We start from the raw sequence: 13,278 nt of genomic DNA, 5'->3' as shown, positions 1-13,278 counted from the left end.
GGTACTTTCTTTGCTCATAATTTCTTATTAAATCCAAAAGTAACTTTCGTGGAGTTACGGGACTTTTGGAGTTGTGTAGAATAGGTTTCCAATATTTGCTCCTTTTCTAGCCAGAATCCCAGCTGCCGGCATTCCCCCTCTTCATGGTAAACCTTGTAAAATAAGAGAGAATAGCCATAAGTATTGTAACATAACATGTAATAACAGTCCATAATGCAATAAATATTTATATAAAAGCATGATGCAAAATGTATGTATCAGGGCGCCCCCCCTAGGGCGCGCCAAGCACCCTCGTGGCCGCGTCGGCTGCTTCTTATTGTCCACTTCAAGTCTCCTGGATTGCGTTTGTTCCAAAAAGATTGCTCCCGAAGGTTTCATTTCGTTTGGACTCTGTTTGATATTCCTTTTCTGCAAAACACTGAAATAGGCAAAAAAAACAGCAATTCGGGATGGGCCTCTGGTTAGTAGGTTAGTCCCAAAAATGATATAAAAGTGTATAGTAAAGCCCATAAACATCCAAAACGGGTAATATAATAGCATGGATCAATCAAAAATTATAGATACGTTGGAGATGTATTAGAATGGTAATTGATTTCTGCAAATTAAATAAAGCTACTAGAAAATCATTACCCTCTACCTTTTATTGATCAAATGCTAGAAAACTATCCAAAGATACACATTTATTATTTCTATATGGTTATTCTGGTTTCTCTCAAATACCTATGTCACAAGAGGATCAGGAAAAGACCACTTTTACTTGCCCTTTCGGTACCTTTGCTTATAGACGTATGCCTTTTGGTTTATGCAATGCGCCTGCTACCTTCCAAAGATGTATGACTGCTATATTCTCTGACTTTCCTGAAAAGATTGTTGATGTTTTCATGGATGATTTCTCCATTTACGACACTTATTTTAATGATTGCTTAAGCAACCTTGATCGAATTTTGCAGAGATGTGAAGAAACTAATCTTGTCTTGAATTGTGAGAAGTGCCACTTTATAGTTAATGAAGGTATTGTCTTGGGGCATAAAATTTCTGAAAGAGGTATTGAAGTTGATAAAGCTAAAGTAGATGCTATTGAAAAGATGATGTGTCCTAAAGATATCAATGGTCTAAGAAGTTTTCTTGGTGATGCTAGTTTCTATAGGAGGTTTATTAAAGACTTCTCAAAGATTTCAAGGCCTCTGACTAATCTCTTGCAAAAAGATGTTCCTATTGTTTTTTATGATTATTGTGTAGAAGCATTTGAAATACTTAAGAAAGCCTTGATTTCTGCACCTATTGTCCAGCCACCTAATTGGAATTTACCCTTTGAAATTATGTGTGATGCTAGTGATTATGCCGTTGGTGCCGTACTAGGACAAAGAGTTGATAAGAAATTAAATATTATCCAATGTGCTAATAAAACTCTAGACAGTGCCCAGAGAAATTATGCTACTACTGAAAAAGAATGTTTAGCACTTGTATTTGCTTGTGATAAGTTCAGACCTTATATGGTTGATTCCAAAGTAATTGTTCACACTGATCATGCTGCTATTAAATATCTCATGGAAAAGAAAGATGCTAAACCTAGACTTATTAGATGGGTTCTCTTGCTACAAAAATTTGATTCGCGTATTATTGATAGAAAGGGAGCTGAGAACCTCGTTGCAGACAACTTTTCTAGGTTAGAAAATATTCTTGATGACCCACTACCTATTGATGATAGTTTTCCTAATGAATAATTAGCTGTCATAAATGCTTCTCGTACTGCTCCACGGTATGCTGATTATGCTAATTACATTGTTGCTAAATTTATACCACCTAGTTTCACATACCAGCAAAAGAAAAAGTTTTTCTATGATTTAAGACATTACTTTTAGGATGACCCACACCTTTATAAAGAAGGAGTAGATTGTGTTATTAGACGTTGTGTACCTGAGCATGAACAGGAACAGATCCTATGCAAGTGTCACTCCGAGGCTTATGGAGGACACCGTGCTGGAGATAGAACTGCACATAAGGAATTGCAATCCAGTTTCCATTGGCCTACTATTTTCAAAGATGCCCGTAAGCTTGTCTGGTCTTGTGATGAATGTCAAAGAATTGGTAATATTAGTAGACGTCAAGAAATTCCTATGAACTATTCACTTGTTATTGAACCATTTGATGTTTGGGGGTTTGATTATATGGGACCTTTTCCTTCCTCTAATGGGTATACACATATTTTAGTTGCTATTGATTACGTTACTAAGTGGGTAGAAACTATTCCAACTAGTAGTGCTAATCATAACACTTCTATTAAGATGCTTAAAGAAGCTATTTTTCCGTGGTTTGGAGTCCCTAGATATTGAATGACTGATGGTGGTTCACATTTTTTTCATGGTGCTTTTCGTAAAATGCTTGCTAAGTATGATGTTAATCATAGAATTGCATCTCCATACCATCCTCAGTCTAGTGGTCAAGTAGAATTGAGTAATAGAGAGATTAAATTGATTTTGCAAAAGTCTGTTAATAGATCTAGAAAGAATTGGTCCAAGAAACTTGGTGATGCATTATGGGCCTGTAGAACTGCATACAAAAATCCTATGGGTATGTCTCCATATAAAACGGTTCATGGAAAAGCATGTCACTTACCTCTCGAACTAGAACATAAGGCATATTGGGCTATTAAAGAGCTCAATTATGATTTCAGACTTGCCGGTGAGAAGAGGTTATTTGACATTAGCTCTCTTGATGAATGGAGAACCCAAGCCTGTGAGAATGCCAAGTTGTTTAAATAAAAAGTAAAAAGATGGCATGACAAAAGGATACAAAAGCATGAGTGTAATATAGGTCATTATATGTTGTTGTACAACTCTCGTTTAAGATTATTTGCAGGAAAACTTCTCTCTAAATGGGAAGGTCCTTACATTATCGAGGAGGTCTATCATTCCGGTGCCATCAAAATCAACAACGCCGAAGGTACAAATCCGAAGGTGGTAAACGGTCAACGAATCAAACATTATATCTCAGGTAATCCCATAAATGTTGAAACCAATGTCATTGACACTGGAACCCTGGAGGAGTACATAAGTGACACTTTCCAGAATGTTTTAGACTCCGAAAAGGAATACGTATGTGGTACGGTAAGTAAACCAACTCCAAAACTGTTCAAACATCAATTTTTCTCCGTTTTGGAATATTTAAAAAATTAGGAAAATTAAAAGTAGTCTGAAAGAGACATGAGGCATCCACGAGGATGGAGGGCGCGCCCCTTGCCTCGTGGAAACCTTGTCTGCCCTCCGGATTCCGTTTTCTTGCACGATACTTCTTTTGGTCGGTAAAAATTCATTATATAATCTCCCGAAGGTTTTAACCACCGTATCACGACGAAACCCTCTGTTTTTCTTTTGAGTTGTTTGTGTGGCAGATTTAGAGCAATATGCTGGCCCAGGATTCGGAGGGAGAGAGCTATGTGGCTGATTACCTTGCAGGCCCCCAAGTCTATGGGGACTTGGAGCATTGTGGTTGGACCATGGAGGAAGAAGAAGACTATGACCCTAAGGGAAAGGAGGAGACAAGCTCAGATGAAGATGAAGCCCCACTACCTCAACCTGGGGACATGCATGTGGAGTTTAAAAAATCAAGTCTCCCTAATAGAGCAAAGAAACCCTCAGATCGAGTTTATCCCTTTTCGTCTCTTGCATGAAAACAAACAGGAACTATGTAAGAAGATATTAAGTCTAGAGCAGGAGATAGATGACTTCAGGGAGCAGAATTCTATCCTTAAGCGCAAGCTAAGGGACAAGCCTACATCATCAACAACTCCGTCATCAACACCCCCGAAGAAAGAGACATAAATACATGGGTATGGGAACTCCCCTTGGCAACTGCCAAGCTTGGGGAGGTGCCCCAGTATCGTATCACCATCACACTTCTATCTTTACTGTTTTTCTTAGTTTGATCCTTTTGGTTATATCTTGATCTAGTAGAATAAAGTTTTAGTATGATCTAGCTTTGAGTTTTGTTTTGATCTCTATCTATGTAATCGAGTCCGTGATTTATATATAATAAAGAGTAGTTTTGAGTTGAGGGCTTTGCTTATTTGCTGTGATCTTGAGGGAATAAAAATAAAAGAAAGAATAAAAAGAAATAAAAAGAGAAATGACTTCACACATAAAGAGTGTGATGAATAAAAGTTGTTGAGAGTTGACAAACATAGTTTTGGTCATCGTTGAAATTAATAGGAAGTAATAAAGAAAGAGAGGTTTAACATATAAATATACTATCTTGGACATCTTTTATGATATAACACTCATTAAAATATGACATGCTAAAAAGTTGATGTTGGTCAAGGAAGACAACGTAATGGGTTATGTTTTCTTATATCTGAATAAGTTATATTGTCATGGATCATCCAACATGTTGAGCTTGCCTTTTTCCCTCATGCTAGCCAAATTCTTTGCACCAAGTAGAGATACTACTTGTGCTTCCAAACATCCCTAAACCCAGTTTTTCCATGAGATTCCACCATACCTACCTATGGATTGAGTAAGATCCTTCAAGTAAGTTGTCATTGGTGCAAGCAATAAAAATTTCTCTCTAAATATGTATGATCTATTAGTGTGAAGAAAAAAGCTTTATACGAGCTTGTGATATGCAAGAAATAAAAGCGAGGGACTGCATAATAAAGGTCCCTATCACAAGTGGCAATATAAAGTGATGTTCTTTTGATTAAGATTTTGTGCATCCAACCATAAAAGCGCATGACAACCTCTGCTTCCCTCTACGAAGGGCCTATCTTTTATTTTTACCTTCTACCCTTATACAAGAGTCATGGTGATCATCATTGTTCCTTTTTACACTTTATCCTTTGGCAAGCACTATGTGTTGGAAAGATCCTGATATATATACCCAAGTGGATGTAGGTTTTCATAAAATAATATTGTTGACATTACCCTTGAGGTAAAAGGTTTGGGAGGCAAAACTAAAAGCCCCTATGTTTCTCTGTGTCCGATTGAAACTTCATACCCATAAGTATCGCGTGAGTGTTAGCAATTGTGAATGATAAATTGATAGTTTAGAATGTGGACTTGCTGAAAAGCTCTTATATTGACTCTTTCCAAAGTTATGATAAATTGCAATTGCTTCAATGACTGAGACCATAGTTTGTTAGTTTTCAATGAAGTTTCTGATTCATACTTTACATTGTGAATAGATTGTTACTTTAGCATAAGAAATCATGATGCCCTCATGTCTGTATTTTATTTTTATCGATACCTCTATCTCTAAACATGTGGACATATTTTTTGATTTTGGCTTCTGCTTGAGGACAAGCGAGGTCTAAGCTTGGTGGATTAAATAAGTCCATTTTTCTTTTGTATCAATATTTATTGCATTATGGGCTGTTATTACATGTTATAGCACAATACTTATGCCTATTCCCTCGTATTTTACAAGGTTTATATGAATAGGGAGAATGCCGGCAGCTGGAATTCTGGGCTGGAAAAGGAGCAAATATTAGAGACCTATTCTGCAGAACTCCAAAAGTCCTGAAACTCCACGAAAGTCAGTTTTGGAATATATTAAAAATATTGGGTGAAGAAAGCACCAGAGGGGGGCCAACCACCAGCCACGAGGGTGGAGGGCGCGCCCTACCCTCCAGGGCACACCCCCTACCTCGTGGGCCACCTGGCAGGCCCCCGACATCCATCTTCTGCTATATGGTGTCTTTTGCCCTGGAAAAAATCATAAGGAAGTTTTCTGGACAAAGCGCCACCGTCTCGAGACGAAACCTAGGCAGGACCAATCTAGGGCTCTGGTTGTTCTGCCGGGGAAACATCCCTCCGGGAGGGGGAAATCACCGCCATCGTCATCACCATCGATCCTATCATCAAGAGGGGGTCAATCTCCATCAACATCTTCACCAGAAACATCTCCTCTCAAACCCCAGTTCATCTCTTGTATCCGTTCTTTGTCTCCAAACCTCATATTGGTACCAGTGGGTTGCTAGTAGTGTTGATTACTCCTTGTAGTTGATGCTAGTTGGTTTATTCGGTGGAAGATCATATGCTCATATCCTTAATGCATATTAATACCCCTCTGATTATAAACCTAAATATGCTTTGTGAGTAGTTACGTTTGTTCCTGAGGACATGGGAGAAGTCTTGTTATAACTAATCATGTGAATTTTTATTCGTACGATATTTTGATAAGATGTATGTTGTCTATCCTCTAGTGGTGTTATGTGAACATAGACTACATGACACTTCACCATGATTTGGGCCTAGGGGAAGGCATTGGGAAGTAATAAGTAGATGATGGTTTGCTAGAGTGACAGAAGCTTAAACCCTAGTTTATGCGTTCCTTCGTAAGGGGATGATTTGGATCCATACGTTTAATGCTATGGTTAGGTTTACCTTAATTCTTCTTTTGTAGTTGTGGATTCTTGCGAGAGGGGTTAATCATAAGTGGGATGCTTATCCAAGGAAGGGCGGTACCCAAACACTGGTCCACCCACATATCAAATTATCAAAGTAACGAACGCGAATCATATGAGCACGATGAAAACTAGCTTGACAGTAATTGCCATGTGTCCTCGGGAGTGCTTTGCTTTATATAAGAGTTTATCCAGGCTTGTACTTTTCTACAAAAATGATTGGGCCACCTTGCTGCACCTTAGTTACTTTTGTTACTAGTTACCCGTTACGAATTACCTTATCACTAAACTATCTATTATCGATAATTTCAGTGCTTGCAGATAATACCTTACTGAAAACCGCATGTCATTTCCTTCTGCTCCTTGTTGGGTTCGACACTCTTACTTATGGAAAGGACTACTATAGATCCCTACACTTGTGGGTCATCAGCCACCATTGTCTTCCATCTTCTCGTAAGGGCAATCCACCACAAAGTGACTCACATTGCCAAAATTGTAGCAAGTTCTTACACGTTGCTTGTCCTTTGACCCACTTGAGTCGTTCTTGGTGAAGTTGGGCCTTGAGTTCCTCTTGTTGCTCCAGAATTGCCTTGATCCAAGAGCCATGTGCTCATGGTAATCATACTCCTCTTCTTCTTCATCTTCTTCTGAAATGGCCTTGGACTTCAAAGAAAGTGTGGAGTGATTTTCTTCGACCAGACCCAAGCAAGAGCATTGTCTACGGTCTTGTTCATGATGTTCATGGCAATAAACTCATCAAACACTTCACTTGAGGTTAAGGAGTGAAAGTCCGGCCTTTGACGAATCACAGAAGACATGGCCTTGTTGAAGGGCATGATGGCCTTGAGGAACTTGTGCTTGATCCAAGTGTCATCCGTATCCTTGCTTCCACTGTCTGTGGATAGCAACCGCTAGAGTAGTCACCCTCCGGTAAAGATCACGTGGATCCTCGTGTTGGAGCATCATGAAATCATCGGTCTCATCAAGGACCACTTCAAAGTTGGACTGTTGGATGCTTGAGCTCCCTTTGTACATCGAAACAATGTGCTCCCAACAATCCTTTGCATGAGTGAAAGGTCATAGGTGCGCTAGGTCTTCGGGAGGGACCGCTTCTTGAAGGATGAACAACGCGGAGTGATTGTATTGATTGTCCACTTCTTCTCTTGGGGTGAAGTTGTTTGGATCATGCGGGTAGAAGCCTTGCTCAATGATTCAAGGTTAGTTGAGCAATGATTCAAATGAGAGCTGCGGGAGGAGGGCCACAAATATTAATGCGAGTTGTGGGGACCGGTCCTCCATAGACTAGGAGAGGGGGAACCGAGGCAAAGGTTCATGTCCCATTCTTGTCATGAGGGGAAGGAACATGAGTACCTTTAGCTGCTTCCTTGGAAGAATTGGCCTCCGACTCCGATGCCATGGGATTAACCACGAGCAAGGGATCGGAAATGAATTTTATCCCCTCAAGAAATTCTTTAAGAATGGACTTGACTTCGTCCGTCATAGATGTCTTAAGTGAAGCCATAGCTTCATTTAAGTCGTCTCGAGTAATCGAAGTCAACTCCACGACGTCAGGCACTTCCTCCCCGGTGTCAACCATACTCTTTGGGTGGTGAAACCCTTAATAAAGAGACGAGGATCTGATACCAATTAAAAGGATCGATATGGTTGACTAGAGGGGGGTGAATAGGCAACTACCAATTTTTTTCTTTTGTTAACAAATTAGGTTTAGCAAAAAAGGGTTGCCTAGATGAGGAACTAGCTAAGCAACCTATATGATCTAACTACAACAACAAGTGCAAGCAAATGATACAACACAACAATAGCTTGCACAAAGTAAAGGGAAGAGATAACCACAAGTGGAGCCGGTGGAGACGAGGATGTGTTACCGAAGTTCCTTCCCTTTGGGGGAAGTACGTCTCCATTGGAGCGGTGTGGAGGCACAATGCTCCTCAAGAAGCCACTAGGGCCACCATATTCTCCTCACACCCTCACACAATGTGAGATGTCGTGATTCCACTAGTGGTGCCCTTGAAGGCGGCGACCGAACCTTCACAAACAAGATTGGGGCTATCTACACAACTTGATTGGAGGCTCCCAACGATACCACAGAGATTCACCACAATGGAATGTGTCTCCGAGGTGACCTCAACCGTCTAGGGTGCTCAAACACCCAAGAGTAATAAGATCTGCAAGGGATTAGTGGGGGGAATCAAATTTCTCTTCGTGGAAGTGTAGATCTGGGTCTTCTGAACCAATCCCTAGAAAATCAACAAGTTTGATTGGCTAGGGAGAGAGATCGGGCGAAAATGAGCTTTGGAGCAACAATAGAGATTGAGGGAGAAGAGCTAGGTCTTCTTGGAGAAGAGGACCTCCTTTTATAGGGAGGAAACAAAACCAACCGTTATCCCACAAACCAGCTAGCAGAGGGCGGTACTACCGCTCAAGGGAGCGGTACTACCACACCAGGTAGCGATACTACCGCTAGGCCCAGCGGTAGTACCGCTGGGGCTTTGCACAGAGCATGGAGAGAAGGGGCAAAGAGGAGGAGGCCCTCGAGTGCGCAGTAGTAGAGGTGGTAGGATGGTACTATCGCTCTAGAGCGGTACTACCACGCCTACTGCCGCTCCTACTGCCGCCCAACCCGACACGAGAGTCGACGCCCCTGAATCGAGGCGGTACCAGCCCAGAACAGGAGTAGTAGTGTCGCTTATGGTCATGAGCGGTACTACCGCTTGAGGCCATAAGTGGTACTACTGCTCTGGTACGGCGGTACTACCGCTGGCTCCTCTCAAGACCCACTTCCGTGATAACGGTAAACTCGAAGAAAGAGGGAAGGAGCTGGGGGGTGCAAGAATGAAGTGTACGTGTTGATTCCACCCTAGCCTTTCCGATGTGGACCCCCTCTTGATAGTACGGTGTCTCCTATGACTCAAGTCCACAAAAACCGAAACGAAAGAGACAACACCGTCTTCACTTTGAGCTCCGATGGGAAAGAATCATCTTGTGCCAATGAATGAATATCTGAAATGCTCAATGCACATGATTAGTCCGCAAATGCATTGTCATCAATCACCAAAACCACTTAGAGAGAGACATGCCCTAACACCGGCGAATGGGAATCCTTTCATGGTACGTACTTGATATAAAGCTTAGGGCGACCGCGAAAAGATTGTAGAGCTGGAGCAACCGGTGGAGGTCATCCCCAAGCTGGACAAGGCGATGGACAATAGAGAATTGTCGACCAGGAATTTAGTCTGAGAAAGCTCTTGAAAGGAAAACTGCTAGGATTGTGTTCTCTTCAGAGAACAATTGCGAGGCAGCACTTGAGGATGATGTATATGGGGAAGGGAGATGCCAATACTAGTTTTTTCACCAGCATGCCCGACACCGACTAAGGAAGAATGCCATTACAACCTTGCGATAGGAGGACATTATCTTGACTGGTCAGGAGCAAATTACCACGGTGATAGACGATTTCCATGACAACCTCTTTGGCCAGGCACCAGAACGGGAATACACCTTGGACTTGGGGCTAGTTGGCATCCCATTTAGGGATCTATCGCATTTGGAGGTAGAATTCGTCGAAAAGGAGGTGGAGAAGGTGGTCAAGGCTATGCCTCTGGATAAGGTCCCAGGGCCGGACGGGTTCACATGACGTTTCTTCTCGACATGCTTGCACAGCTGCTGGTCCAAATATATACAAGAGACAAAGTAAGGTTGCAACACAATGGGCCCTATTTGGCCGTATATCCACACATAATTTGTAAGCAGTAACCTTGTGCGGTGCTTCCATTTCGCCTACCAATTGTTTTCTAAAATTGTGTGTGATGGCTCCATGTTTGCCTTGAATAAACCATATCGCACACGTATGTTTTCTAGAGAAACCGCGTGCCTCGTTTTCATCTTGAATAAATGGTGTATGGGGCTAGGGCCGGTGGTGAATGCGGATAATTTTTTCGGAAATGTACTAGGAAAAACATTCGAATATAACAAATATTGCATTACAGACTAAATTAACATAAAAATTACTTAGTATTTGGAGGGCTCCATTCAGAACATTTCAGCCCTTCCAAAGATATACAAGGTACTCAAAACATCGACATATAATTTGGAACGAAGGGACTAATAATTAACTAATTTGACCGCTTGTGAGAGGAGTTGATGTCCACGTCGCACTGGGTGTCGTCAATGCATGGCTGGCTGGAGCCCAAGGCCCTGGCAACATCGTCGTTGGCATTGCACTTCTTAGTGTCGATCTTCTAAGAGCATCTCCAGCAGTTGGCCCCCGGGCGCCTAAAATTAACGCCTGAGGGCGAGCCGGCGCAAAAAAGGGACTGGGACGAGTTGGCCCCCAGTCGTCGGCCTCTGGCCCACACCCAAACGCGTCTGATTTTTTTCTTTAAATTCAACAAGTTGGCGAAGTTCGGTTAACACATGTCTAAATTTGGACAAACTTCGGCATATATTGTTTCCCGACGCGTTTACAAACATAAACTAAAAAAAGAAATCACTGAAAACGGAGTAGTCGCCGTCGTCGTCGGCCTTCTCCTCCTTGACGTGGTCGCCCCTGCTGGACCCCTGCCCGGCGTCGCCGTGGCGGACTGGTGGCGGCGGTGGCGGCGGGTCGTCCTCGTCGCTCTCGTCGAGGACGATGGCTCCTCCTTCTTCGTGGGTGGTGATCTGGCGCTCCCACTCCATCCTCACGAAATCCTTGTGCGCCCATTTCAGGGCCATGTCGTCGAGCTCAGCGTCGCCGGGCTCCGTCTTCACGGCGGGGAGCCCCTGCTCCGTTTTCACCGGCGTGAGCCCCGGCTCCGTCTTCGGCTTGACGAAGCGTGGAGGAGGCGACGAGGAGGCGCGCCGGCCGCCCTCGTTGATGACGATGCTGGCGCTGCGAGTGCGTCGGCCGAGCGGCGTCTCCGCGCAGGCTCGGCCTTGACGCCGAGCAGCGCCAGAGAGCCAGAGGAGTGGGAAGAAGATCGTGACGAGGAGTGCGAGGAGGAAGACGAGGGACTAACGAACCTCCTGGGCAGCCATTGCCCGACACGTCGGCGCTGGGCCGAGGCCATCGGGGGGTATGCCAACGGCGGGTTGTTGCCGCCCTCGAGGTGCGCCAACACGCCGTCGAGCGTGCGGCCGGGGACGCCCCACCACACGTGGCGCCCCTCGCTGTTCTTCGTGCCGCCCAACACCGGCGCCCCGTTGGTGGACGCCAGCCGCTGCTCCTGACGGCGTGCAAAGTAGTCCGCCCACGCCGTGTGGTTGTCGGCACCATACTGGGGGAGGGCGAGCTGCAAGTCGGTGAGGGAGGCACGCACGAGCTCGACCTTGGCAGCGAAGTAGTGGGGGCGCGCCGCGATGTCGGGCAACGCGGGAACGGGCACTCCCCCATGGCTCAGCCTCCACCCCGTCGACCCGGCGTGCATGTCCGGCGGCACCGGAATGTTGGCCTCGAACAGGAGTCAAGACTCATGTTCGTGGACTGAGCGGCGGCCGAAGCCATTGGCCGCCGCAGCGTAGCCGTGGAAACGTGCGGCCATCGGGAGAGGGAGAGATGGGAGGGGGAAGGGCTCGGCGGTGGCGTACGGGAAGAGAGAGGGCTCGGCGGCGGCGCGCTGGAGAGGGAGAGCTCGTCGTCTAGGCTGGTGTGGCCAGAGGCGAGGAAGGTCGACGTCTTAAATAGGCGGGCTCGTGTGTATGCGTGGCGGAAGGGAAGGCGTCGCCGCGCCGCCCGTGAGGAATCAATGGCAAGGCTGACCGGCGGCGACAACCTTGGCATTGATTCCTGCGGGAACCGAGGCGATGAGGGCGATGAAATGCGCGTCTCGCTAACTTGGCGGGCCCGCATCTGTTTCGTGCCAAAACCACTTGCCCCGGCGCCCCCTGCCATTGACTTCCACGACTCCTCTGTTCTCTCTCAAATTTGAATTGATTGATGACCGACTCTAGCCTCCTGCCAGGTGTTTAGCTAGTCCTTTTCGATTAACTTCGGTTTCTACTCATAATTCCTCATTTTCTAATTAATTAACTAATAACTATTGGCAGGGATCTTCACTGGATCTTCACTTCGTTAGAGATTGCTTCTTACCTCCTCGGTTAAAATCACAGGACCCAAAATTAGGTGAGTTAGAATGTTCGTCTAAATGGAAAACATTGATGCATGATATCCAATTGATATATGCTACTGTGTAACTTTAATTTAATTTTATTCATCTTCTTTATCTTCTTATGTAAGACATTATATTATATACATACAATTTTTTATGCGATATATATATACTATAATTGCTTGTTAATTCATTTTTTTAAGATAGGGCCCTATTTTTTTTTAATTTCGCACAGGGCCCCGAATTTTGCCGGCCCGGCCCTGCAGGGTGGCCTCGCCGGAAGAGAGCGTCGATGGCCATGGACAACGCGGAGGACGACCAGCTGGCCTCCATGTCCACGGAGAACGTCGTCCGGGCATACTGCCTCCTCGACAACGTGATCCGTGTCCTCATGGTAAGCCTCGTTCTCCCAAACCTAGATCCCCTTGTTTCACCCGTTGCCGACGCAGCGACGACGGCGCATTGACGAGATCGCTCGAGCACGTACCGGACCAGCCCCTCGTCAAGTAGCTGTGCCGTGAATGCGCTTGCCTCTGATGCCCCATCCATTCAGAAGGATGAGGAGATTCGACACCAGGTAGGAGCTCATCTTCGTTGCCTCTACATGTCCCCAAGTACAACAGGCTCTCCCTTGCACAATTTCAGGCTAAACTGTCAGATGCGTGCCATTAGCTTGTGTTTAGGTCTCGTGGAGATGAGAAGCTGCTACGATCCCATCTTCTGAAGGAGGATGCCCACCATCTAAGGTGCTCAACATCACCATCATTTGTT

Source organism: Triticum dicoccoides, chromosome 1B (genome assembly GCF_002162155.2).
Source record: "Triticum dicoccoides isolate Atlit2015 ecotype Zavitan chromosome 1B, WEW_v2.0, whole genome shotgun sequence".
Lineage (NCBI taxonomy): Eukaryota > Viridiplantae > Streptophyta > Magnoliopsida > Poales > Poaceae > Triticum > Triticum dicoccoides.
The sequence above is the reverse complement of the archived record's forward strand: the minus strand, read 5'-3'. Positions refer to the sequence as shown.